The following is a 7500-nucleotide window of genomic DNA, read 5'->3' as shown; positions in this document are numbered from 1 at the left end:
GCACAAATGCTGTTTTATCGACACACTGTTCAAAGTCACACTTTAATTTAAAATCTCAGGGTTTCCGAAGTCACCGCATATTTCTCCGACAGCCCTTGAACGCAGCGTGACGGGCAAAGCACATTCCTCACACGTGAAAACGTTTCTGATTCAGATTCGAAAACATTCAAACAGCCAGAGAACAGAGCTTTGCAGTGTTTCCTGCAGCTCAGCGCAGTCAGCAGCTCCGTCCTATAAACTGACTCCAGACCTGTAATTTGGCTCCAGATCTGGACCTTCACACTGAAAACACCATGTTTCAGAAAAACGGTAAAAACCAGGCAGCGAGGGGAGGGGAGGGGGGGGGCAGGAGGATATTTTCAGCTGAGAGTTTCCTGAAACATTTCTCCGAGTCTGTCCGGCTCTCAGCAGCTACAGCGGTGTTTGTCTGAACCCTGCGACCTCCGACCTTTAACCTCCACACGACTGGTCGGCCGGGATCACAGTTACAGTCCTCTACTCGCTCCGGACAGGAAAATCTGCTCCTGCATTTAAAAAAAGCTAAACATGATTGTTTTTCTCCTTAGATGGAGCTACGCTAGCAGTTTCCCAATGCTTCCAGTCTTTGTGCTAAGCTAGGCTAAACACGTCTCTGTGGTGGACACACACAGATTAAATTAATTTTCAGTGTCTCGTCTGACCTTAAGACGTCGAACAACCATCGATGTCGAAATGTTCCTTTAACATACCCGTCAGCTACTAGCTAGCGAGCAAGCTAATGTGTCAGCTGTACAACATTAGCGCTCAAGCAATGAAAATTAGCTCCACGGCAACAAAAGTCTCTTTGGGGACGAAGTGAACAATTCAGTTTGTTTTGAACAGCCAGAAATCACGTTAGCTTGCTCATTAAAGTTAGCATAACTAGCCCCATTATTGCTAATGAACGTCATACTGATTTGGCAGCACCACTGGGAGCTCAGCGAGGTTTCTGAGATTATTGTAGCGGAAATTTATTTCACTTTTTCCAGTTTTGACAGAGCTAGGCTAGCAGATTCCCCCTGCTTTCAGTCTTTGTGCTAAGCTAAGCTAACCGCGTCCTGGACCTGTCTCTGTTCTGGACACACAGAGATGAAACTTATTATCTGACACAGTTTTAGTTGACGTCCAGGAGAAATTCAAACTACTTCAAGACGAGAATCCAAACTATCAAAAGGCGCTGAAGTCCAGAGAGCGAAGAGTTTATTCTGTGACCTGTGAATTTAAATCCAGACTCGGGTCGATCCGTTGAGCCGAACCTGAACCCCGAGCGGAGAGGAAACACGCTTCAACATTTCTAATCCTGAAATCACAAATCAGCTCACAGAAAACAGCGCAACACCGGTGTCCCAGAAAAACTGTTGAAATGCTTCAAGAGATTATCCCTCAATTCACACACACACACACACACACACACACACACACACACACACACACACACACTCAGAGACAAACCATAGGTCCTTTAAATAAAGGTTTAGTTGTTTTTTTGACTCTACTTTTTCTTTAAAGATCTCGATGTCTGCTGGCTAATGTAATGGCTTGTAATGTCACCATCGCTGCTGCTTATAAACTACCCAAAGTCCTCAAGCTCGCACGAGATCACATGAAGCCAGTTGAAATGTCTGAATTCGCCCCTTCACGTCTGTCCGTTTGTAATCTTAAAGCAGAGCTGACAGCTTCAGGTGACAGCAGCAGCAGGCTGGAAGGCCGACGTGAAGTTCGAGCAGCTGAAACAGAAAAGCAGACTCACCAGAGACCAGAGACCAGAAGAGACCAGGGAACCAGCTGCCAGCCGGGCTGAAGACTGCAGACTGAGACCATGAAGCAGCCCTGACTCTCTCCGAGGTGTGGCTCCAACCAGGAAACCCTCCCTCCTCCTCCTCCTCCTCCTCCTCTGAAGGACTTCAGTGTCTCTCTTCTTCCTCCACTTCCTGCTTGTTTCCAGGCAAACAGCTCCTCCTGCTGGCTCAACAGACTCCTCGCAGCGCTCCTGTTCAGCGTGGAGAGAAACTGAGTACAGTTACCTCATCACTGTCCTGAAGTACACGTGTGAGGTACTTGTACTTTACTGGAGTCTTCCTGCTTTCTCCTCCGCCGAGTCTCAGAGGCTTCAACACTTTACTCTTTACTCCACCACATTTATCTGACGGCTTCAGTTACTTTTTTCACACAGAACACACGAGGAGTTTAAATTAAACTGCAACAGTTTAAACGAGTTCAGCTGAGACGATTAGTCCATTAATCAGTTAATTATTTAATGAATCAGCAGCTGTTTTGATGTTTGAAGTCGTTTCTCCTGTAAATCCATTCCTGGCTGCAGCTCCTCAGATGTGCAGATCTGCTGCTTTTCCTCTGAAAATCACTAATAACTGTGATGTTTGTTAATAACGTCGAGCTTTCAAAGTTTCGATCGGTCGGACACGACGACACGCTGAAGGCGTCGCTTTGGGCTCTGGGTCGTCGTGGACGGCGTTTCTCACCGTTTTCACCAGTTTTCCAAACCGATCGATCGATGGATCGATGGAGAAAAGAATCGGCAGATGGATCCAGAATGAAAAGCATCATCAGCTGCAGTCCGATACAAACCGGTTCAACATGAGCTCCAGCTCCACCAGCTGCAGCAGCAACATCCTGCTTTACATTAATGCACGAGGAATAATAACCTGATGATAGAATATATAACAGCACAGCAGCCACAGGGACGCTGCACTGCTTTAATGCTTTAAGGGCTTTTTCCTGATCACACTCTCACACTTTCACTGCAGCAGAGGGTTTCAGTGTGTGTGTCAGTGTGTGTCAGTGTGTGTCAGTGTGTGTCAGTGTGTGTTAGTGTGTGTTAGTGTGTGTCAGTGTGTGTTAGTGTGTGTCAGTGTGTGTTAGTGTGTGTCAGTGTGTGTCAGTGTGTGTCAGTGTGTGTCAGTGTGTGTTAGTGTGTGTTAGTGTGTGTCAGTGTGTGTCAGTGTGTGTTAGTGTGTGTTAGTGTGTGTCAGTGTGTGTTAGTGTGTGTTAGTGCTTTCACTTCTGCTGATTGCGATTCAGTAAATGTGTCTCTAGTCTCAGTTTGTCTCTCGTGTTTTATCGTCGCAGATGTTCTTCTGTTTTCCAGCAGCTGGTTTGACGTCACTTCCTGTTCTGAAGGTTTTTCCGTCATCAGGATTAAAAATATTCCATCTGCTGAAACAGAAACAAGAGAAGAAGAACAAAGATGGCGGCTGGAGATGACGCGTGTTGTCGAATCAAAACGAAGTCACTCTCCAGCGCGCCGTTACTGATGCTTCTGTGACTGTACACGTTTATCGCACACAACATGCTGACACTGTCTCAGACAGAGACATACGTCATGTCCGGATGTCTTTGAGGATCTTTGAGGATCAGGAAGTGACGTCAAACCGTCTTCGGCAGGTGTTCGGTCCCCAGAGACCTGAATGTGCTGCGACTCGGATCACGGGCGGAGAAAGAGTCCCCTGTCGGGGTCTTCGGGGAACTCGTGGTTTGACATTTCATTTGCTCCCGTTCGTACATTAAACTGCTGCTGTGACTCTCAGAGCATCATTACTGTCACTTTATACAGCCGGTGGGGCAGAGGCCTCGAGCCGCACGTCACGCGTTCAAGTCCCGAGCCTCCAGAACCAACCAGCACTTCGTTTAGTACAGCCATCATCCATCCATCCATCATCCATCATCCATCCATCATCCGTCCATCCATCCATCAGTCAATCATCCATCCATCATCCATCCATCAGTCAATCATCCATCCATCATCCATCCATCAGTCAATCATCCATCATCCATCCATCAGTCAATCATCCATCCGTCATCCATCATCCATCCATCAGTCAATCATCCATCATCCATCATCCATCCATCCATCATCCATCCATCCATCATCCATCCATCATGCATCATCCATCCATCCATCATCCATCCGTCATCCGTCATCCATCCATCATCCATCCATCATGCATCATCCATCCATCCATCATCCATCCGTCATCCGTCATCCATCATCCATCCATCAGTCAATCATCCATCCGTCATCCATCCATCCATCATCCATCCATCATCCATCATCCATCCATCATGCATCATCCATCATCATCCATCCATCAATCATCCATCATCCATCCATCCATCCATCCATCCATCATCCATCCATCATCCATCCATCAGTCAATCATCCATCCATCATCCATCCATCCATCCATCATCCATCCATCATCCATCATCCATCCATCATGCATCATCCATCCATCATCCATCCATCATCCATCCATCATCCATCATCCATCCATCATCCATCATCCATCATCCATCCATCAGTCAATCATCCATCCGTCATCCATCCATCCATCCATCATCCATCCATCATCCATCATCCATCATCCATCATCCATCCATCCATCCATCATCCATCCATCCATCATCCATCCATCATCCATCCATCCATCATCCATCCATCAGTCAATCATCCATCATCCATCCATCATCCATCATCCATCCATCATCCATCCATCCATCATCCATCCATCATCCATCCATCATCCATCATCCATCCATCCATCATCCATCCATCAGTCAATCATCCATCATCCATCCATCCATCATCCATCCATCATCCATCCATCCATCATCCATCCATCCATCATCCATCCATCAGTCAATCATCCATCATCCATCCATCCATCATCCATCCATCAGTCAATCATCCATCAGTCAATCATCCATCATCCATCATCCATCCGTCAATCCATCCATCATCCATCCATCCATCATCCGTCATCCATCATCCATCATCCATCATCCATCCATCATCCATCCATCCATCATCCATCCATCATCCATCATCCATCCATCCATCCATCATCCATCCATCATCCATCCATCATCCATCCATCCATCATCCATCCATCATCCATCTATCCATCATCCATCCATCATCCATCCATCCATCATCCGTCATCCATCCATCCATCATCCATCCATCATCCATCCATCCATCATCCATCCATCATCCATGCATCCATCATCCATCCGTCCATCATCCATCCATCATCCATCCATCATCCATCATCCATCATCCATCCATCCATCATCCATCCATCCATCCATCCATCCATCCATCCATCTGTCATCCATCCATCATCCATCATCCATCCATCCATCATCATCCATCCATCATCATCATCCATCCATCATCCATCCATCCATCCATCATCCATCCATCATCTCATCATCCATCATCCATCATCCATCATCCATCCATCATCCATCCATCATCCGTCATCCATCATCCATCCATCATCCGTCATCCATCATCCATCCATCCATCATCCATCCGTCAATCCATCCATCATCTGTCATCCATCATCCGTCATCCATCCGTCAATCCATCCATCATCCATCCATCCATCATCCGTCATCCATCATCCATCCATCATCCATCCATCCATCATCCGTCATCCATCATCCATCATCCATCCATCATCCATCCATCCATCATCCGTCATCCATCATCCATCCATCATCCAGCATCCATCCATGCATCCATCATCCATCCATCCATCCATCATCCATCCGTCAATCCATCATCCATCCATCCATCATCCATCCATCATCCATCCATCCATCCATCATCCAGCATCCATCCATCCATCCATCATCCATCATCCATCCATCATCCAGCATCCTTCCATCATCCATCCATCCATCCATCCATCCATCCATCCATCCATCCATCATCCATCATCCATCCATCCATCCATCATCCATCATCCATCATCCAGCATCCATCCATCCATCCATCATCCATCCATCATCCATCCATCATCCAGCATCCTTCCATCATCCATCCATCATCCATCCATCATCCATCATCCATCCATCATCCATCCATCATCCATCCGTCATCCATCCATCATCCATCATACATCCATCATACATCCGTCTATTGATCGATTGATTGAAATCTGTTTTATCATTTTCTCTTTATTTTCTTCCTCTGAAGCCTGATGAAGTTTCCTTCAGAACGAACAAACAGCAAAAGCGATTCATCAGTTGTAATAAACTTATAATACACTGTGTGTGTGCGTGTGCGCGTGCATGTATGCGTGTGTGTGTGTGTGTGTGTGTGTGTGTGTGCTAGAAACATTCCGAACATACCGGAAACTAGCATTTCTTTCAAAATAAACGCGTGAGTTTGTGGTAAAAACCCATTGCTGCCAACATGAACAAGTATTAAATATCGAAACATTTTAATCCAAACAGATGTTCCAGTAGAGCCGAAACACATTTTTCTGTCTACGTTTCTTTTCTTTCTGTTTGTTTTTACTTTTGAAATGAATAAATAATAACTGCTGTTAGTTAGTTATTAGTTCCTCTGGTGTGAATCTGCCGCAGTGTGTTCACTGAAATCCTCCCTGAGATCAGCTGAGGAGAAAACTAACAAAACACAGACGGGACCGCGCGACTTTTATTGTGAAATGCATAAACGGAAGCCGTGGTGTATACTCAGGTGAGCTTGACGCAGGCGCAGAGCTCATTTTAACCTGCAGCAGCAGAGACGCAGCGGCTGCACCGGAGGAGCCAGCGGAACAAAGAGGACCACAGAAGCCGATCAGGTGCGTGCTCAAACGTTTGTCTGCTTTCTGTGTGACGGTGGAACAACAGACCACATGCAGCCAGACTACATGTCTAAATCTGCAGATTTAAGGGCAACTGATGTGAGAAATGTCGGTGATTCTTCGGGTTTAATCGGCTGCATCATCGGCTGGTGATGAGCCAGAACACCGGGCCAACGCCTAACAACCGGATCAATGATCAGCGCGTCCCTCGATCTAAACATCTCATCGATACCAGACATGACACAAACGCTGAGATATCGGTGATAAGCTCCGTGTCATCGTCAGATCGTCGGCCGGTGAGAATCAGGGCCAACGCCTCCGGATCAATATGAAAACCGGCCGAAAATAAAATCGACAGAAATGTGAATGTAGTTTGGCGGCAGGTGGACTCATCAGTGTCAGGCTGTGACGGTGCTCAGGGTTATTTCAGTCTGCAGAGACACGATGACCCAGTTTCTGTTCCAGACTCCCAGGAATCATCCGAATATAAATATATATATAAAATGTGTCTGGAGGCCCTGATGGGGGACCACGCCCTGACCCCGCAGGTCTCCGAGACTCTGTCCTCAGCTGCAGCACAACAACAGACACATCAGTAAGATTTGAATAGAACTGATCTGAAATCAGTCGAATCAGCTGATCTGAAGTGAACCCTGAGCTGTTTATCGATTTCTTTATCTGATCAATACTCAGCGCGAGCGCAGGTCACATTACAGTTTTAAACCTGACTCACTGCAGAGAGTCTAAATATAAAACCAGGACCAGGTTTAAAATAAGCCGAAGCTCAGGCAGACAGACAGATAGACAGACAGACAGAGAGACAGAGAGACAGACAGGCAGACAGACAGGCAGAGAGACAGAG

General features: G+C 46.5%; 2 protein-coding genes across 2 annotated transcripts in view; one reads left to right on the top strand and one right to left on the bottom strand.

Moving 5' to 3' along the window:
• The window catches only part of cdc42se1 (CDC42 small effector 1), a 28336-nt gene extending 26196 nt beyond the window's left edge, over positions 1–2140 (bottom strand). Inside the window, 1 exon segment of the mRNA XM_044172164.1 lies at positions 1769–2140. The gene's annotated coding sequence lies outside the window, so the exon portion shown is untranslated.
• A 4359-nt stretch (positions 2141–6499) lies between these two features.
• The window catches only part of mllt11 (MLLT11 transcription factor 7 cofactor), a 4969-nt gene continuing 3968 nt past the window's right edge, over positions 6500–7500 (top strand). The window contains exon 1 of the mRNA XM_044172168.1: positions 6500–6635. The gene's annotated coding sequence lies outside the window, so the exon portion shown is untranslated. The remainder of the gene's footprint in view (positions 6636–7500) is intronic.

Source organism: Siniperca chuatsi, linkage group LG17 (genome assembly GCF_020085105.1).
Source record: "Siniperca chuatsi isolate FFG_IHB_CAS linkage group LG17, ASM2008510v1, whole genome shotgun sequence".
NCBI classification, from domain to species: domain Eukaryota; kingdom Metazoa; phylum Chordata; class Actinopteri; order Centrarchiformes; family Sinipercidae; genus Siniperca; species Siniperca chuatsi.
This window is presented reverse-complemented; position numbering and strand designations above follow the sequence as displayed.